Consider the following 18,061-nt stretch of genomic DNA (forward strand, 5'->3'; position numbering starts at 1 on the left):
TTTCTAGTTTATATTTTAACTCTATAATAATTCTTCCATTTGTTTCCCTGTATCTGAAATCTCTCTTTTCATCTCATTTCGATTTTACCATCTCTTCTTTGAGTTCCTGTTTCACCTAATTCACTTTCTAACTAAGCAGTAGAGCCTGCAGAATTGGGAGGAATTACCTTCATTGCTTGAGTCAGGTTTCCTCTCATTTGGGTTTCTGGTCATTTTCATCATCCATTGCCTTTTCCACCCTGCAGGATGGTTTTACACTTGCCGTGTTTTTTCTTTTCATTTGCTCATGTTTGGGGAATTCCAGTCATTCGTTTTATTTGTTCTGATAGCGTGTGGGTGACTTCTTGATGCTCTTCCTCTCCTATTTGTTTTCTTCTCTCAATTTCATTGGGAGAGTTGAGGGAACCAGGTGGGAAGGGCAGGGAAGGTTGGGAGGGCAGAGTGTCGGGGGATAGCACGTCTGGGCTCTGCTCTGCCCACTGCAAGATTTAGGAGACGTGTCGGGATCTACTCCTCCAGGCCAGGTAGTACACACCAGTCCCATTTGCATCAGTGCTGAAATTCAGTTTGTAGCCCTGGAGCCTTCACTGTGGTCAGAATCAGCCCAGTTGTTCACTTCCTCCAGTTTACGCATTTCTCCTCAATAGGCATTTCTGCTGCTTTATTTACAGTCAGAGAAGGAAATGGATAAATAAACCTTTGTGCTTGGCTTCTCTTGGCTTTGCGGATGTTCATGAGAATTGTCAGGACTTTGTTGGTTCTCCACTGCAGCTACAGGGGGCGTGGGGTCCAGGTGAGGAGCCAAGTCCTGTCAGGCTTCTCCACTCTACTCCAGAATCTTGCTTATTTTCATGGCTAACAATTTTCAAAGTTTATTGCTTCTTTCCTTATTTGATTGCTGTTGGTGAATTTCTCTTGTTTATTTTTACTTCTCTCTCTCTCTTTTTTTTTTTTTTCAGATGGAGTCTTGCTCTGTCGCCCACGCTGGAGTGCAGTGGTGTGATCTTGGCTCACTGCAACCTCTGCCTCCCGGGTTCAAGCAATTCTCTTGCCTTGGCTGCCCGAGTAGCTGGCATTACAGGCGCATGCCACCATGCCCAGCTAATTTTTGTATTTTCAGTAGAGACAGGATTTCACCATGTTGGCCAGTTCACAAACTCCTGACCTCCAGTGATTCACCATCCTTGGCCTCCCAAAGTGCTGGGATTACAGGCGTGAGCCACTGTGCCCAGCCTTGTTTTTTTTTACTTCTTTGGGCTATTTTTGAGGTATTGGCAGACCAAAACTCTGTATTAGTCCATTCTCACACTGCTATAAAGAACTACCTGAGACTGGGTAATCTTTAAAGAAAAGAGGTTGAAGTGACTCACAGTTCCACATGCTGTACAGGAGGGATGGTTGGGGAAGCTTCAGGAAACACACAATCATGGCAGAAGATGAAGGAGAAGCAAGTCTGTCTTCCCATGGCTGCAGGAGAGAGAGAGAGCAAAGGGGGAGGTACTACACACTGTCAAACAACCAGATCTCATGAGAACTGTACCACGAGACAGGACATGAGGGATGGTACTAAACCATTAGAAACCTCCCTCCTGATCCAATCACCTCCACCGGGCCCCACCTCTGACCTTGGAAATGGTAATTCAACACGAGATTTGGGTGGGGACACAGAGCCAAACCATATCAAACTATGAGAAAATTTCAAACTGCCGTCTTAGTTAAGAAGTTCTTTATTTATTGTGTGTTATCTGGCCACTCCACTAGAATGTAAATTTCATGAGGGCAGGGGTCTTGTTGGTTTGTTTTATCCCTGTGTCTCTGGATGCTAAAACAATACTTGGCATATTGTAGGTGCTCAATAAGTATGTGAAGGACCAATGGGTGGATGGATGAAGAAGCAAAGAAATTGATGAGGAAGCTTTCACCATAGTTCAAGCAGGGACAGGGTGGGCCTTAGCAGTGGGGCAGCAGTGGAGAGGAGGGGGTAGCTTTGAGGCACATTGGAAGTTGGAGTAGAATGGAAAGAGCTTGCTAACTCAGGTGGAGTGAGGAGCAATGAGTAAGAAGGAAAGCCAGACTCTTAAGATAAACTGAAGATTCTGGGGTTTGTAGCTTAATGAACAGGTGTTGTGGTTAGGTCCTTCACTGAGAATCGAAACACCAAAGGGGCCAATCATACTGGGTTTAATTTGGACTTGCTGGCTTTGGTAACATTGGGCTGTCTTAAACACAAGGCTGATGTTCAGGAGAGAACAGAGCTGGGCAGTTTGGGGAGGCATCAGCAAAGGTAGAAGTTTAGGCAGTGGAATTAAAAGAGTAGAGAAGAAAAGAGAATGAGGCGGAGAAGTGAGGCACTGATCCGTATTTCAAGTAGGGGAGGGGTCACAGGCAAAGAAATCTGGTTCTGTGAGGCTTCAGGCCCCAGAAAATGTTTTTAGAAATAAATCAAAAAAAGATATGCCGATGCATGTCGCATTTGTGCCCAATGTAACTTCTGTTTCACCTTCTTCCCCATCCTGCCCTTACCCTCATTACTCCCCCATCAAATATTTCTTTGCAAAGTTGCAAAAATAAGATTCAGATTTATATAATCTCAGAAAGCATAAAGACAACTGCCTTTAGCAGTGGGAATGGTTTACTTCTACTTGCATTCACTGAAGTGCATGGGATGAGTCATGTGAAATTCTGAAAATTCAGCAGAACATACACAGGCATTTTAATAGCTCAACCAGTAGAGCCAAGGGGGATGGGGGCAGACAAGCACCAGCAGGAAATGCTGAGTGTCAGACAGTAGCCCAAAGGAAGAGCCTGGGAAGGTTACCCTCTGTGATGACGCAGGGTCTGGAAACAATGACATCAACATAAATCATGAGATTTGAGATTGCGTCTGCTTTCTTCTTGGTTAGGAGGGGAGACTGTGGGCTGGGGAAACATTCCATGATCTCCCATTGTACCCCTGTCCCCCACCTGCACCCCCTCTATCCAACATCCTTGGACTTATTGGGGGCTCAGGTGATGATTTCATTCTGAATCTCCAAGTTCATTCTCTAAGGGTGCACTGACCACCACAATCCCTACGCATTGTCATAGGAATTAATTAAGGGCTGGCTTCAGTGGGTCATGCCTGCAATTCAGTGCTATGGGAGGCCGAGGTGGGAGGATCGCTTGAGGCCAGGAGTTTGACTCCAGCCTGGGCAACAGAGTGAGACACTGTCTCTACAATTTATGTATGTATGTATGTATGTATGTATGTATGTACGTATGTATTTATTTATTTATTTTTGAGATAGAGTCTTGCTCTCTTGCCAGGCTGGAGTGCAGTGGAGGCTGAGGCAGGAGAATCACTTGAACCCGGGAGGCAGAGGTTGCAGTGAGCCGAGATCACGCCACTGCACTCCAGACAGGTGACAGAGCGAGACTCCATCTCCAAAAAAATAAAAATAAAATAAAATAATTAGCTGGGTATGCTGGTACATGCCTATAGTCTGAGCCATTCAGGAGGCTGAGGCAGGAAGATCACTTGAGCCTAGGAGTTCAAGGTTGCAGTGAGCCATGATTGCACCACCGTACTCCAGCCTAGATGACAGAGTGAGATCCTGTCTCAAAAAAAGAAAAAAAGAAAGAACACTGGAGAATTTAGGTTGAAGTGGAGTTGCCTTGGATTCCAAGGGGCTTTAGTTACTGAATTGTCGCAAGCAGGTCTGAACCAGAAAGGACTGCCCTCCTCAGGCAGACAGGAATTTGTGTTTTACACACTTTCATCTTTCTTCAGTCAACTAGCTGAGACTTCAGAATAAGGTTTATTGCCAATTGTCACAAAAATAAAATTATATTCGCTAATAGCATGAATGGATAATTACTGCTAAATTAATACTAATTTTTACTGTAGCTAATAATTTTTTAATTATGTGCTTAGAATGTGCTGGGCACTAAACTAAATGAGTTATACACATTATCTCATTTCCTGTTCATAACGATCCCCTGAAACACATATTATCACTTCTATTACTGAGTGAACATGTATATTCATTGATTCATTCAGTCAGTGACGGGGGATGCAATGTGAAAGCAATAGATTTTGTTAATGTCCCACCCAGATCCCTTCCCACAGCATGGGTTCATCTCCAGTGACTGTGACCATTGGCTGGTACTGTCCACAGCTGCCCGTCTTCTCCAGAGAATTGCCCTTGGTCAAATGGGAGCTGCTTCACCTGGGAGGGTACTCTTCCTGCCCCACCTAGGGATATTCTGAAACATAATGGAAAATATCTGCGGCCCATAGCCAATGACTCACTGACACATAGAGGTACTGACTTGGCTCCCTTCTTGCCTCGAGGTGGAACAAACCCTGTGGTGTCATTCATGTTCTGGAGTTCCCCATGGGACTCGGCTGAAGAAACCAGTCTCCAGCTAAGATGACAGCCTTTCCCTCACATCCTTCCCTTGTCCTATCTTCCCTCCCACACCCCTTTCTCTCCAGCACACCTTGTTCATAAATGACATGTTGCAGACCCTGTCTTACGTTCTGTTTCTTGTGAACTCCGTCTACCACATTGGAATGAGTATAAACTTTAGTTCCAGACAGACCTGAGTTCGAATATGTTTCTGTGGCTGTGTGATCTTGAGTAAGTCAATTAACCTCTCTGAATTCTATTGTCCAGATACGTTTCTAAAAATGAAAATAGTAGAACTGAGTGTCATTCACTACTTCCTTCTTTCAATAAACTTTAACATTAACCTCTGTGCTGAGGATATAGAGACAAAAAAGGCGCAGTTTCTGCCTCCAGAGGTACAAGATTTTCTAAAGATGAAAACTTCTCAGTAGAGGGAGGTGAAAACAACTTTAGTGGATCCGACCAGCATTATGAAAAAAAAAAATCTAAAGGAATGAAAAGAAAGTATCAGAGTGCCTCACACTTAATAAGGGTAAGTTCCATGAAGACTTGATTTGAATTTATGATTCTGCCTATGCATAGATAGAATCTATAGAGTATCTATGTCATATCTATCATTATAGATACTTCATTGTAGACCTGAGGATATACTGAAAAATAATGTAAAATGGATCTCTTTCTGGCCATCAGTTTAAAAAGGTTTGAAAGCTTCTTGTCTACAGAGTAGGAGCCAGTGAGAAAAGGGGAGATTTTATTTCGAAATTTGTATAATTTCGAAATAAAAATAAAAATTAATAATGAGGAGCTTACACACATGCATTTTGTGTTTGTACACATCTCAGTAACCCCATAATAAAAGGTAGTTTGTCAATACTGGGAGACACTTTCTCAAGAATACTTTTCCTTTAAAGGTGGAACAGTGAATTGCTTAACCTTGTGTTCTAGTTGTAAATCCACTCTCTTAATCATTTTTAAATCCTGTGGTATTCCTTTCAGAACATTACTCAGCAAAATGAATCAGTGTAGAAGATGGTGTGTATAGTTCAATTTTTTTGCTAAGTGTGTAGATTTATGCAGAGAAAAGAAGACTGGAAGGCTCTATGACAATATTGTGTTACCTCTGTGTAGCAGGATTGTAAGTGAGTTTGGGATGAGTTTGTGTCCTTTGTAGGGACATGGATGCAGCTGGAAACCATCATTCTCAGCAAACTATCGCAAGAACAGAAAACCAAACACCGCATGTTCTCACTCATAGGTGGGAACTGAACAATGAGATCACTTGGACTCGGGAAGGGGAACATCACACACCGGGGCCTATCATGGGGAGGGGGCAGGGAGGAGGGATTGCACTGGGAGTTATACCTGATGTAAATGAGGAGTTGATGGGTGCTGATGAGGAGTTGATGGGTGTAGCACACCAACATGGCACAAGTATACATATGTAACAAACCTGCACGTTATGCACATGTACCCTAGAACTTAAAGTATAATAATAATAATAATAATAATTTTAAAAAAAAGACTTAGAAGTCGAAATTATTCCTTGACCCACAGGCTGCAGAATGAATATTGTGTTAGCAGGCATGAAAACCATGTTAATCTCCTTGTTCATCTCCATTAGAGTTCTTGGGTGAACAGGTACCTTGTCAATTAGCAGTAATATTTTGAAAGGAATCTTTTTTTTTCCTGAGCAGTAGGTCCCAACAGTGGGCTTAAAATATTCAGTAAACCAGCTGGGCTCGGTGGCTCACACCTGTAATCCCAGCACTTTGGGAGGCCGAGGCAGGGGGATCACGATGTCAGGAGATTGAGAACATCTTGGCTAACACGGTGAAACCCCATCTCTACTGAAAATACAAAAATAAAATTAGCCGGGCATGGTGGTGAGCGCTTGTAGTCCCAGCTACAATCTGGGAGGCGGAGCTTGCAGTGAGCTGAGATTGTGCCACTACATTCCAGCCTGGGAGACAGAGCGAGACTCCATCTCAAAAAAAAAAAAAAAAATCGGTAAACCATGTTGTAGACAAATGTGCTGGCATCCAGACGTGGTTGTTTCATCTGCAGAGCACAGACAGTAGATTTAGTATAGTTCTTAAGGGCCCTGGCTTCAACTTAAAGTCACCAGCTGCATTAGTTCCTGCCAGGAGAGTCAGCCTCTCCTTTGAAGCGTTGAAGCCAGGCATTGACTTTGCTCCTCTAGCTATGAAAGTCTAGTTATTAATTTCTTTCGATAGAGGCTGTTTCATCTACATTGAAAACCTGTTGTTTAGTGTATCCACCTTCATCACTTATCTTAGCTGGATCTTCTGGATAACTTGCTGCTGCTTTTTCGTTAGTACTTGCTGCTTCTCCTTGCGCTTTTATGTTAGGAAGGTGACTGCTTTCCTTAAACCTCATGAACCAACCTCTTGTAGTGTCTAACTTTTCTTCTGAAGCTTCCTCATCTCTCTCAGCATTCACAGAATTAAAGAGAGTTAGGGCCTTGCTCTAGATTAGGCTTTGGCTTACAGGGATGTTGTGGCTGATTTGATCTTCTATCCCAACCACTATACTTTTTCTGTGTCATCAGTAAGACTATTTTGCTTTCTTGTTATTTGTGTGTTCACTCAAGTAGCATTTTATATTTTCATCAATAACTTTTCCTGTATAGTCACAATTTGGCTAACCGTTTGGCATGAAAGGCCTAGCTTTTGGCCCATCTCATCTTTTTACCTGCCTTCCTCACTAAGCTTAATCATTTCTAGCTTTTGAGTTAAAGTGAGGGATGTGTGACTCTTCCTTTCACTTGAACACTCAGAGGCCATTGTAGGGTTGTTAATTGGCCTGATTTCAATATTATTGTTTCTCAAGGACTAGAGAGACCCAAGGAGATAAGTGATGAAGGTAGATACACTAAACAACAGGTGGCTCACACCTGTAATCCCAGTACTATGGGAGCCCGAGTGGGCAGATCTTCTGAGGTCAGGAGTTCGAGACCAGCCTGGCTAACATGGTGAAACCCTGTCTCTACTAAAAATACAAAAATTAGCAGGGCATGGTGCTATGCGCCTGTAATCCCACTTACTCTTAGGAGGCTGAGGCAGGAGAATCACTTGAACCTGGGAGGTGGAGGTTGCAATGAGCCGAGATCATGCCACTGCACTCCAGCCTGGGCAACAGAGCGAGACTCCATCTCAAAAAAAAAAAAAAAAAAAAAAAGATAGACTTGCTCGAAGCAGGGTTGCCACAAACCTTCAATTTGTCAAAAAGAATATCTGTGAAGCAGAATAAAAGTAGATATTCCTGTATATGCATGCACACATGCATGTGTGTGTATGAGAACACGAGACAAAGAGAGAGAGAGAGGGACAGAGAGAGAGTGAGAGAGAGAGAGAGAGAGAGAGAGAGAGAGAAACAAGAGTATAAAACATCCGATGCATCAAACCTGGTGACTGTACCTTCAAATGCATCCAGAGCCTGCCTCCTTCTAGCACTTCTGCTCTCCCGCCTGGCCTCACCCCTGCTCCTCCAGTCTGGCCTCCCACAGGAGCCCCCTGAATGCTCTTCCTGCCTGCTCTCTTGCCCCTCCACCCTCTGTTCCCCACCAGCAGCCAGAGGGCTCCTTCTAAAGTGTGAGTCAGGTCGTCTTACTTCCTTGTTCAAAACCTTCCAAAAGTGTCTCTTCTTGCCCTAGGGAAAGCCCTAACTATCTCCCTGATCTTATTCTCTCCAACGCTCCTTTCACTCACTCTGCCCCAGCCACGATGGCTGTTTGCTTCCTTGACCCTGCAGGTGTGCTCCTGCCTCAGGGCCTCTACTCTGGCTGTCCCCTCTGCGGGTAACACTCCTCCCTGGTGTGTGAATGACGTCCTCCATCCTTCAGATCTCTGCTCAGACATCATCTTAGGCAGAAAGTCTTCCCTGGCCACCTCTACAAAGTTACTTAGCACTCCCAAGGCCCTCTTACCCTGCCTGTATTGTTCTCCACGGCTCTTATCAACATCACATGCACACACCGCACACACACACAGGCTTGTTACTCCCATCTTCCATTACTGTGAAGCCTGTCTGAGGTCAGGACTTGTGTGTGACTCCCTGCTCTATCCTTACAGTCTAGAATACTGCCTGACATATAACTGCTCAGTAACATTTTTTGAATGAATTTGTCTTCTTCCCTTTTTACCTTTAATCGCTTTTTTTTTTCTTTTTTCTTTTTGAGACAGAGTCTCACTCTCGCCCTGGCTGGAGTGCACTGGCACTGTCTCAGCTCATTGCAACCTCCGCCTCCTGGGTTAAAGTGATTCTCCTGCCTCAGCCTCCCAAGTAGCTGGGACTGCAGGTGGCCACCACCATGCCAGGCTAATTTTTGTATTTTTAGTAGAGACGGGGTTTCACAATGTTGGGCAGGCTGGTCTCGAACTCCTGACCTCAGGTGATCTGCCCACCTTAGCCTCCTGAAGTGCTGGGATTACAGACATGAGCCACCATGCCCGGTTTTTAATCACTTTTTAATTATTTAAAGATAAAGATGGCTGGGCACGGTGGCTAACACCTGTAATTCCAGCACTTTGGTAGGCTGAGGCGGGCAGATTACTTGAGGTCAGGAATTTGAGGCCAGCTTTGCCAACATGGCAAAACCCTGTCTCTACTAAAAATACAAAAATTAGCCCAGGCATGGTGGCACATACCTGTAATCCCAGCTACTTGGTAGGCTGACATAGGAGAATGGCTTGAACCTGGGAGGTGGAGGTTGCAGTGAGCCAAGATCATGACACTGCACTCCAGCCTGGGCAACAGAACAAGACTCCATCTCAAAAAAACAAAAACAAAAACAAAAACAAAAAAAGAGAGAGAAAGAAAGAGAGAAAGAAAGAAAGAAAGAAAGAAAGAAAGAAAGAAAGAAAGAAAGAAAGAAAGAAAGAAAGAAAGAAAGAAAGAAAGAAAAAGATGCTGTGAGAACTCACTTGCTCACTTGCCTGGAAGTCAGCCCTGCGGTTCCAGTGGACCCTCTGGGCTCTAGCTGAGCAGCCTCCAAGCCTGAGATGCCTGTTTCCCCAGCCTCCAGGGGTGGGTATGGATACACACCTCAGCTCAGCCCATCAGACACACCCACTGGACATTGACACAGAGAAGCAGGGCCATGGAGAAGCCATCTTCGTGTAATGGTGCCAGCAGCATGGCCACGTCCAGGCTCCAGGAGTATCAGTGCTGCAGCAGGAGCTGTGTTGACAACACCTTATGTGGCACTGGACAAACTCTCAGGAGTGATTTGACCTGGGGAGCCTCCCCCATTCCTGCCCCATCTCCCAAGCTTGATTTTCTGGCATTCTTGATGATTTTATGAATTCCCCATATCTTTATTATAACTTTATCTTGTGCTTATAGAAGCAATACACAGTTTCTGTTCCTTGCCATTGAGCACCCTGATCACTGTTGGGCCATGCTCTGTGATGCTTTATGGCAATAAGCACAGTAGGGTGGGGGCATGCAGGAACCACTGGAAAAACAGTAGCCTCATAGATGCCTTCCTAACCCCCTACAACCTATTATACCTTTACCTTAAGGTAAGCAAGTTGGCATTCTTTGCATCTCATAATTTGAAGTCATTCATCTTTGTGCTTTCACCGTATCTGCTCTCTTTGGAGAAGATGTCTATTTTTGAAGCTGCTGGGCATTTGGGAATCCTGCACACAACGTGAATTGGTTGGGTTGGCATTGTCACCAATGACGATGTGAGTCAGGCTGGCATTGTCAGCACTTGGAGACACAGTTTAGATGGAAAGCTTTTAACCTCAGCATTCATGCCTCAGGGTTCCTTTGGGAGTTACTCTTCTAGCTGCATTTCCAGGAATTTTAATATAAATTATGTAACAACAAGCATGGAGACTGTGCTCAGGAGACCAAGTGAAGTAAGAGCATCCCAGCCTATTCCCAGCTTCTCAGCTCTGCCTTAGCAGGGAGCACATGGCCTCTAAGACAGAAAACCAAAGCCTCAGCCCAAGATGAGCTCCTTCCCTCACCCCTGCTTCTGTTTACCCCAGCCTTCCATCCCATCAGGTGTTTTAGTTTAGCACAGAGATGAGCACATGATAAATACCTTTAAAAGCAGTCTAGACTGGGCACAGTGGCTCATGCCTGTAATACCAGCATTTTGGGAGGCTGAAGTGGGAGCATCACTTGAGTCCAGGAGTTTGAGACCAGCCTGGGCAACATAGGGAGACCCCATCTCTACAAAAAAGTGAAAAAATTATCTGGACATGGTGGTGCATGCCTGTGGCCCTAGCTACTCAGGAGGCTGAGGTGGCAGATTCACTGGAGCCCAGGAGTTCCAGTCTATAGTGAGGCATGATCACACTACTGCACTCCAGACTGGGCCACAGAGCAAGATCCTATTTTTTTTTTTTTTTTTAGAGTAATCAAGTGCTAAACCATTGGATGGATGATGGAGGAGACCTCGAAGGGGAGGAAACACTCTCATTTCAAGGCCTTAGAGAGCTGCTAGAGATGGGTGATGTAGCCCTGGAACCCCAGTCCTGGAGGGTCAGCAAGTGTTTATCAGGTGGTCACCAAATAAAAGGAGTGTCCACAGCATGGAGATGCAAGGTCCTCTTGCTTTTACCACTGAGGGGGCCTTGATGTGGGATGTGTCTGTGACAGTCTTGGCTGCCCTCCAAGGAGAAGCCTGAGAACCAGGCTCTTTCACAGCTGGTTTTGCCTGTGACTTCAATATGCTTTGCTTAGGATATGGCCTAAGTTACTGGCTAAGTTGCAATGTGGCAGGGCCCATGCTAGGGTCTTTCATATACACCATGTCATTTAATCTTTTAAGATCCCTATGGGGTAAGCAGCAGTATCCCCATCTTGCAGATTAGGAAAGTGATGTGAAGAGAGGCCACCTAACTCTCAAGTTCACACAGCTGTAAGTGGCCGAGCCGGGATTGAAACTCATGTCCAGGCCAGGCTCAGTCGCTCACGCCTGTGATCTCAGCATTTTGGGAGACTGAGGCGGGCGGATCACCTGAGGTCGGGAGTTCAAGACCGGCCTGGCCAACATGGTGAAACCCCGCCTCTACTAAAAATACAAAAAATTAGCCGGCCGTGGTGGCGGGCACCTGTAGTCCCAGCTACTCGGGAGGCTGAGGCAGGAGAATGGCGTGAACCCGGGAGGCGGAGCTTGCAGTGAGCCGAGATCGCGCCACTGTACTCCAGCCTGGGTGACAGAGCGAGACTCCATCTCAAAAAAAAAAAAAAAACAAAAAAACAAAAATTAGCCGAGCGTGGTGACAGGTGCCTGTAATCCCAGCTACTTGGGAAGCTGAGGCAGGAGAATTGCTTGAACCCGGGAGGCGGAAGTTGCAGTGAGCTGAGATTACACCACTGCACTCCAGCCTGGGCATGGCAGTGAGACTCTGTCTCAAAAACAAAAAACAAAAACAAAAACAAAAAACTAAATAAATAAACCTTTGTCCACCATGGACTTTTTAACCAAAGGGCCCAATGGATAATAAGAATTAACTGATGAGGCCAGGCGCAGTGGCTCACGCCTATTATCCCAGCACTTTGGGAGGCTGAGGAGGGCAGGTGACAAGGTCAGGCGATCGAGATCATCCTGGCCAACATGGTGAAACCCCATCTCTACTAAAAATACAAAGAATTAGCCGGGTGTGGTGGCATGCACCTGTAGTCCCAGCTACCAGGGAGCCTGAGGCAGGGGAATTGCTTGAACCCAGGAGGTGGAGGTTGCAGTGAGCCAAAATTGCGCCACTGCACTCCAGCCTGGCAACAGAGCAAGACTCCGTCTCACAAAAAAAAAAAAAAAAAAAAGAATTAACTGATGAATAGGGAAATTTCAGGTCTTCAACATCTTAATCCAGGACCACAGTAATGGCATTCTAATTGAGCCCCTTGAGAAAGTATTCCCTTAATCACCAGATCAGTCCAGACAACCTCTCTTTGATTGTATAGCCCCTGGAGAACACAGCTACTTTATTTTTCCCTTATTTTCTGAGATAGTTCAAGATCAGCCTCTGTCCTTAGAGACAGACTTTAAGATGGGTTCAAGTATTTCTGCCTGCAGGCATTTCATGGCCCTGTGTGTGAGTGGGCTTGGCGATTTGCTTCTAAGCAGTAGAGGTGATAGGATTATAATCTAAGCAATGGAGGTGATTATGTTACATAAGATTGCAACTTCCGTCTTGTAAGCAGACGCTCTTTGTTGCCTTCTAAGCTTTCGTGCTTTGATGAAGCAAGTAGCCATGTTGAGGAGGTTCACATGGCAAAGAAGTGAGAGAAGCTTCTGGCCAAAGCCAGCAAGTTGCTGAATCTCACCAACAACACTGTGAGCTTGGAAGCAGATCCTTCCCCAGTTGAGGATCAGATGAAGCCCAGTCCTGGCCAACACCTTAAGTGTAGTCTGAAGCCGTGGACTGAACTAAACCACACTGTGTATTACAGAAACTGTGAGATTATAAATACATGTTGTTTCAAGCTGCTAAGTTTCTGGTAATCTGGGATAGCAACAGGTAATTAACATGCTCCCTTATGCAGTTGCAAGCTCCTGAAAGGTAGGGCTGTGTTGCATGTTTTACTCATCTCTGAGGGCCCGGTATCTGGGAACTCTGTAAGGTTTGTGCCCCCACTGAACCTGGTCTCTATTTCCCTTCCAATATATTCTCCGTACTGCCTCAGAGATATCTTTTTAAAATGCTAATTTGTGTCACTCTCTGCCTAAAACTCCTCAGTGGCTGCCTATCATTTTTAATGAAAATCCAAGCTAATTAGCTTAGTAATTAAGGAACTTCACCACATGTCTCCAAACTGTTATTCCAGGCTCTTCTCCCCGACTATTGCCCCCCCCACCCACCACTACCATATACTCTGGCCACATGGATTCAACACTCCTCAAACCTGCTCTTCCATGGGTCAAGGGACTTGTGTGTGCTGTGCCTCTGCCTAGAAGACTCTTTTCTTTTCCTGGTGAACTCCTACTCAGCCTTTACAGTCCACCAAAAGATCACCCTTTCTTGAAGCCTTCCCATCTCCTCCCCTAGTCCAAGGTCAGCCCTACCACTGTTCTCTCTTGGTAATTTGAGTGCTATTATACCATTTATCACATAAAAATAAAAATAATTATAACTATTTTACCACTTGGTTCCCCTTCTAGTCTGTGAGTTCTTTAAAGATGAGTACAACTCCTCTTCATATCCTTCTCTTCCCTCTCCCCCTGCCTAGAAAACCCAGTCATAGTTTAAGAGTAAATGAATGGCATTAATGCTACCCAAAGCTGAAATGAGATGCTCATGGGTTAAACGACAGCGAGGTAGGCTGCGTTAGTGGGTACCAGCAGAAGCTCTGTAGACACCTGAAGCATGGACTGAGTGTGGTTTGCAAGCAGTATTGATATAATCTCTTGTTGCTGGTGCTGTCCCTTTGTTGTAAGGGAAAGGAGAAATGGGAGGCAAGAGAAACTTCCCTTTTCTACCAAAGACAGCTGTCTATTTTGTGTTAGAACACTATATGGTGACCTTTTCTGAGACTCTGTTCTTACATACCAAGCATGTAAACTTAACACTTTCTTTTCATTCCTAAAATCTTAGATGATGGATCAAGGTTGACCAAAGTCCTTCTCTGGCTCTCCTAAACTTCCTAATGGAGGCTATTCAAACACAAGACCCACTGTATCAAAACCTCAGAGAAAATATTTTGTGAATGTCCTGTAACTTGCATGTTTCCAATGCTCTTTCTCACCAATTATTTTTGTCCTAAGGGTCCACAGATGTCACACGAATCCAGTTATCCAGAGAAAGGTGCTAAGGCCGCTCCTCACCTTTCACTCTTTTGTTGTTGTTGTTGTTGTTGTTGAGACAGAGTCTTGCTCTGTTGCCCAGGCTGGAGTGCAATGGCATAATCTCAGCTCACTGCAACCTCTGCCTCCCGGATTCAAGCGATTCTCCTGCCTCAGCCTCCGGAGTAGCTGGGATTACAGGCACCCGCCACTATACCCAGCTATTTTGTATTGTTAGTAGAGACAGGGTTTCACCATGTTAGTCAGGCTGGTCTCGAACTCATGACCTCAGGTGATCCGCCCTCCTCGGCCTCCCAAAGTGCTGAGATTACAAGTGCAAGCCACCGTGCCCGGCCCACCCTTCACTTTTTAGGATTTAAAGCAGAGGCAGCCTTTTCAGTGTGTAGGAGGGGATCCCTGGAGAAAGGTTTAGTGCAAAGCCATAGAGAGTCAGCAACTTAAACTGACAACAAATTACTTGGTTTCAATTAAAACAAAGTCTTGACACCACATGTTTTCTTTTCTTTTCTTTTGAGATGGGGTCTCACTCTATCACCCAGGCTAGAGTGCAGTGGCACAATCATGGCTTTTTGCATCCTCAACACCTGGGCTCAAGCGATCCTCCTGCCTCAGCCTCCCAAGTAGCTGGGACTACAGGTGCATGCCATCATGCCTGGCTAATTTTTAAATTTTTGTAGGGACAGGGTCTCGCTATGTTGCCTAGGCTGGTCTTGAACTCCTGGCCTCAAGCAAACCTCCTACTTTGGCCTCCCAAAGTGCTAATCCACTGCACCTGGGCTTGACACCACATTTCAACATGAGTGTTTAAGTTAGCTAAGTCACATTTAGGTACGAAAAGCAGGATCACATTTTTTCAGTCCATCTCTTATCAGTTCACGGTTGTCATTACAGATAATGAAAAAATGTATATATACATTTTTGATGCTAAGTGAATACACGTATTTATACCACTGGCTCAGATCATGGCTATTCTATGGATTTTGAGTCTCTGTGCATAATTTCTTAATAGATTTACAACAGAGCCAACCCAATCTGTTGTTTAGATGGCTGGAAAAGTCAGTTTGAAACTAGATAATTGTTTCAGTGTCCACATGTAAATGGAATATACCTGTAAGTATCTTACACTTTGCTGCAGAAATCATCCTAATCAGCTTGGTATTCTCTTTCCAGTACCACCACAAAGCAGCCTCTGGATTGAGGAGAGGCAGAAAATACTTCTGTTGCTCTTGCCTGAGTTGGGGACAATGACCATTCAATAAATATGATGAAATACCTTCGCTACACCAGACATAGCAGATGCAAATAGGAATAAGTCCTCAAAGAGGAGGAGACAAAAGGTAGCACATTGTAACAAAGCCTGGAGGGAGGGAAGGGTTTAGTAAGCGTTTGATGAATGAATGAAGACATCAAGAATAAGCTGTTATAATAGTGAAGTATACCCAGGAAGCCATGAAACTAGGGCTAAAGCTCAGGTGTATAGGGAAAATGTAAAAATGGACTTTCTCTTTTTCTTATCAACCTAGAATCATAACATTTGCTGTTTTCATTTTGCTCTTCCAGACCATGTGCCTCATGACTAGTGGCAGAGGGTAGCAAGACTGTGTTTGTGTATGTATATGTTTAAATAAATAAGCCTGTCTTTTAAAAAACAGTATTTTTAATGACTAAGGAATTAATCATGAATAAATACATGTAAGACAAGGTATTAAGTGGCTAGGGGAGGTGGGTTGTTCATAGAAAAGCCATAGCTGCTCTCTGCCTTCAAGGACCTTATGAGAGACAGCATGAAAAGCTTACTAACGGTGCGAGGCAGAAGGAGGAATGCTGAGTGAAGGGTGCTGATGCAGAGTCTCCACGTGCGAGGAAGGGGAGGTCATTGCAGGCTGGGCCATCAGAGGAGGATTCCTAAGAGGATGACACTGCAGGACAGATGGGACAGCTGGAACAATTGTGATAATTTAACAAGTTGTATTTGAAAAAAGGGAACACAGAGTTATTCCATGAAACACGTGAATGAACAAATGAACAATTTACCCAGAACGTTTAACCCAGAAGAGATATTATTATTTTTTATTTTTATTTATTTATTTTTTTTGAGACGGAGTCTCGCTCTGTCACCCAGGCTGGAGTGAGTGGCGCGATCTTGGCTCACTGCAAGCTCCGCCTCCCGGGTTCCTCCTGCCTCAGCCTCCCGAGTAGCTGGGACTACAGGCACCCGGCTAGTTTTTTGTATTTTTAATAGAGACAGGGTTTCACTGTGTTAGCCAGGATGGACTCGATCTCCTGACCTCGTGATCCACCCGCCTCGGCCTCCCAAAGTGCTGGGATTACAGGCGTGAGCCACCGCGCCCGGCCAGAAGAGATATTATATGTCAAGCACTGTGCTTGACACTAGGAATGGGGCCCATAATATCCTCATCAAAGGCTATATCCATTCACAGCTATGTTTTTAAAAATATCTTTATTGGCTGAGCACAGTGGCTCATATCTGTAATCCCAGCACTTTGGGAGGCTGAGGCGGGTGGATCACCTGAGGTCAGGAGTTCAAGACCAGCCTGGCCAACATGGTGAAACCCCATCTCTACTAAAAATACAAAAATTAGCCAGGCATGATGACGGTTGTCTGTAATCCCAGCTACTCGGGAGGCTGAGGCAGGAGAATCACTTGAACCCGGGAGGGGGTGGCTGCAGTGAGCTGAGATCGCACCATTGCACTCCAGCCTGGGCTACAAGAGCAAGACTCTGTCTCAAAAAAAAAAAAAAATCTTTATTACGTTATAAGTGATATACAACAAACTGCACATATTTAATGTTTTACAGTGTTACATGTTTTCATTTATGTATACACTCATAAAATCATACTACAATTAAGACAGTAAAAGTACCCATTACTTTCACAATGTCCCACATGTCCCTTCATCTTTCCTACTTCCTGCCGCTCTCCACAGCCTCCATGTTCAGGCAGCCACCCAGTCTACTTTCTGTTACTATAGATGAGTTTGTGTTTTCTAGAATTTTCCATATTTAGAATCATATAGTAGATACTCTTTTGTTTGATTTTTCTCATGCAACATAATTCTTTTGAGATTCATCCATGTTGTATGTACATCAATGTCCATTTCTTCTCTATTAATGAATATTCCATTATATACCACAATTTGTTTATCCATTCACCTCTTGATGGACTTCTGAATTTTTTACAATTTTTGACTAATTATAATAAAGCTGCTATGAACAGTATGCTTTGCATGTATTTTCTCCCAGTCTATGCATTGTCTTTTCAGTATTTTTTGAAGAAAAGTGGGGTGTTTTGTTTTTGGTTTTTTGTGGACACAAGGTCTCACTCTGTCACCTAGACTGGAGTGCAGTGGCATGATCATGGCTCACTGCAGCCTTGGCCTCCCAGGCTCAATTGATCCTCCCACCTCAGCCTCCTGAGTAGCTGGGAATACAGGCACGTGCCACCATGCCAGCTAATTTTTGTATTTTTTTTGAGACAGAGTCTTGCTCTGTCACCCAGGCTGGAGTGCAGTGGTGTGATCTCGGCTCACTGCAACCTCTGCCTCCCAGGTTCAAATGATTCTCCTGCCTCAGCCTCCTGAGTAGCTGGGACTACAAGCATGCACCACCATGCTTGGCTAATTTTTGTATTTTTAGTGGAGACGGAGTTTCACCATGTTGGCCAGGCTGGTCTCAAACTCCTGACCTCCAGTGATCTGCCTGCCTTGGCCTCCCAAAGTACTGGGATTACAGTTATGAGCCACATTGCCTCCTAAAGTGCTGGGATTACTGGCATCAGCCACCATGCCTGGCCTAATTTTTGTTTTTATTTTGTTGTAGAGATGGGGTTTTACCATGTTGCCTAGGCTGGTCTCAAACTCCTGAG

This window comes from Theropithecus gelada, chromosome 1 (assembly GCF_003255815.1).
Source record: "Theropithecus gelada isolate Dixy chromosome 1, Tgel_1.0, whole genome shotgun sequence".
NCBI classification, from domain to species: domain Eukaryota; kingdom Metazoa; phylum Chordata; class Mammalia; order Primates; family Cercopithecidae; genus Theropithecus; species Theropithecus gelada.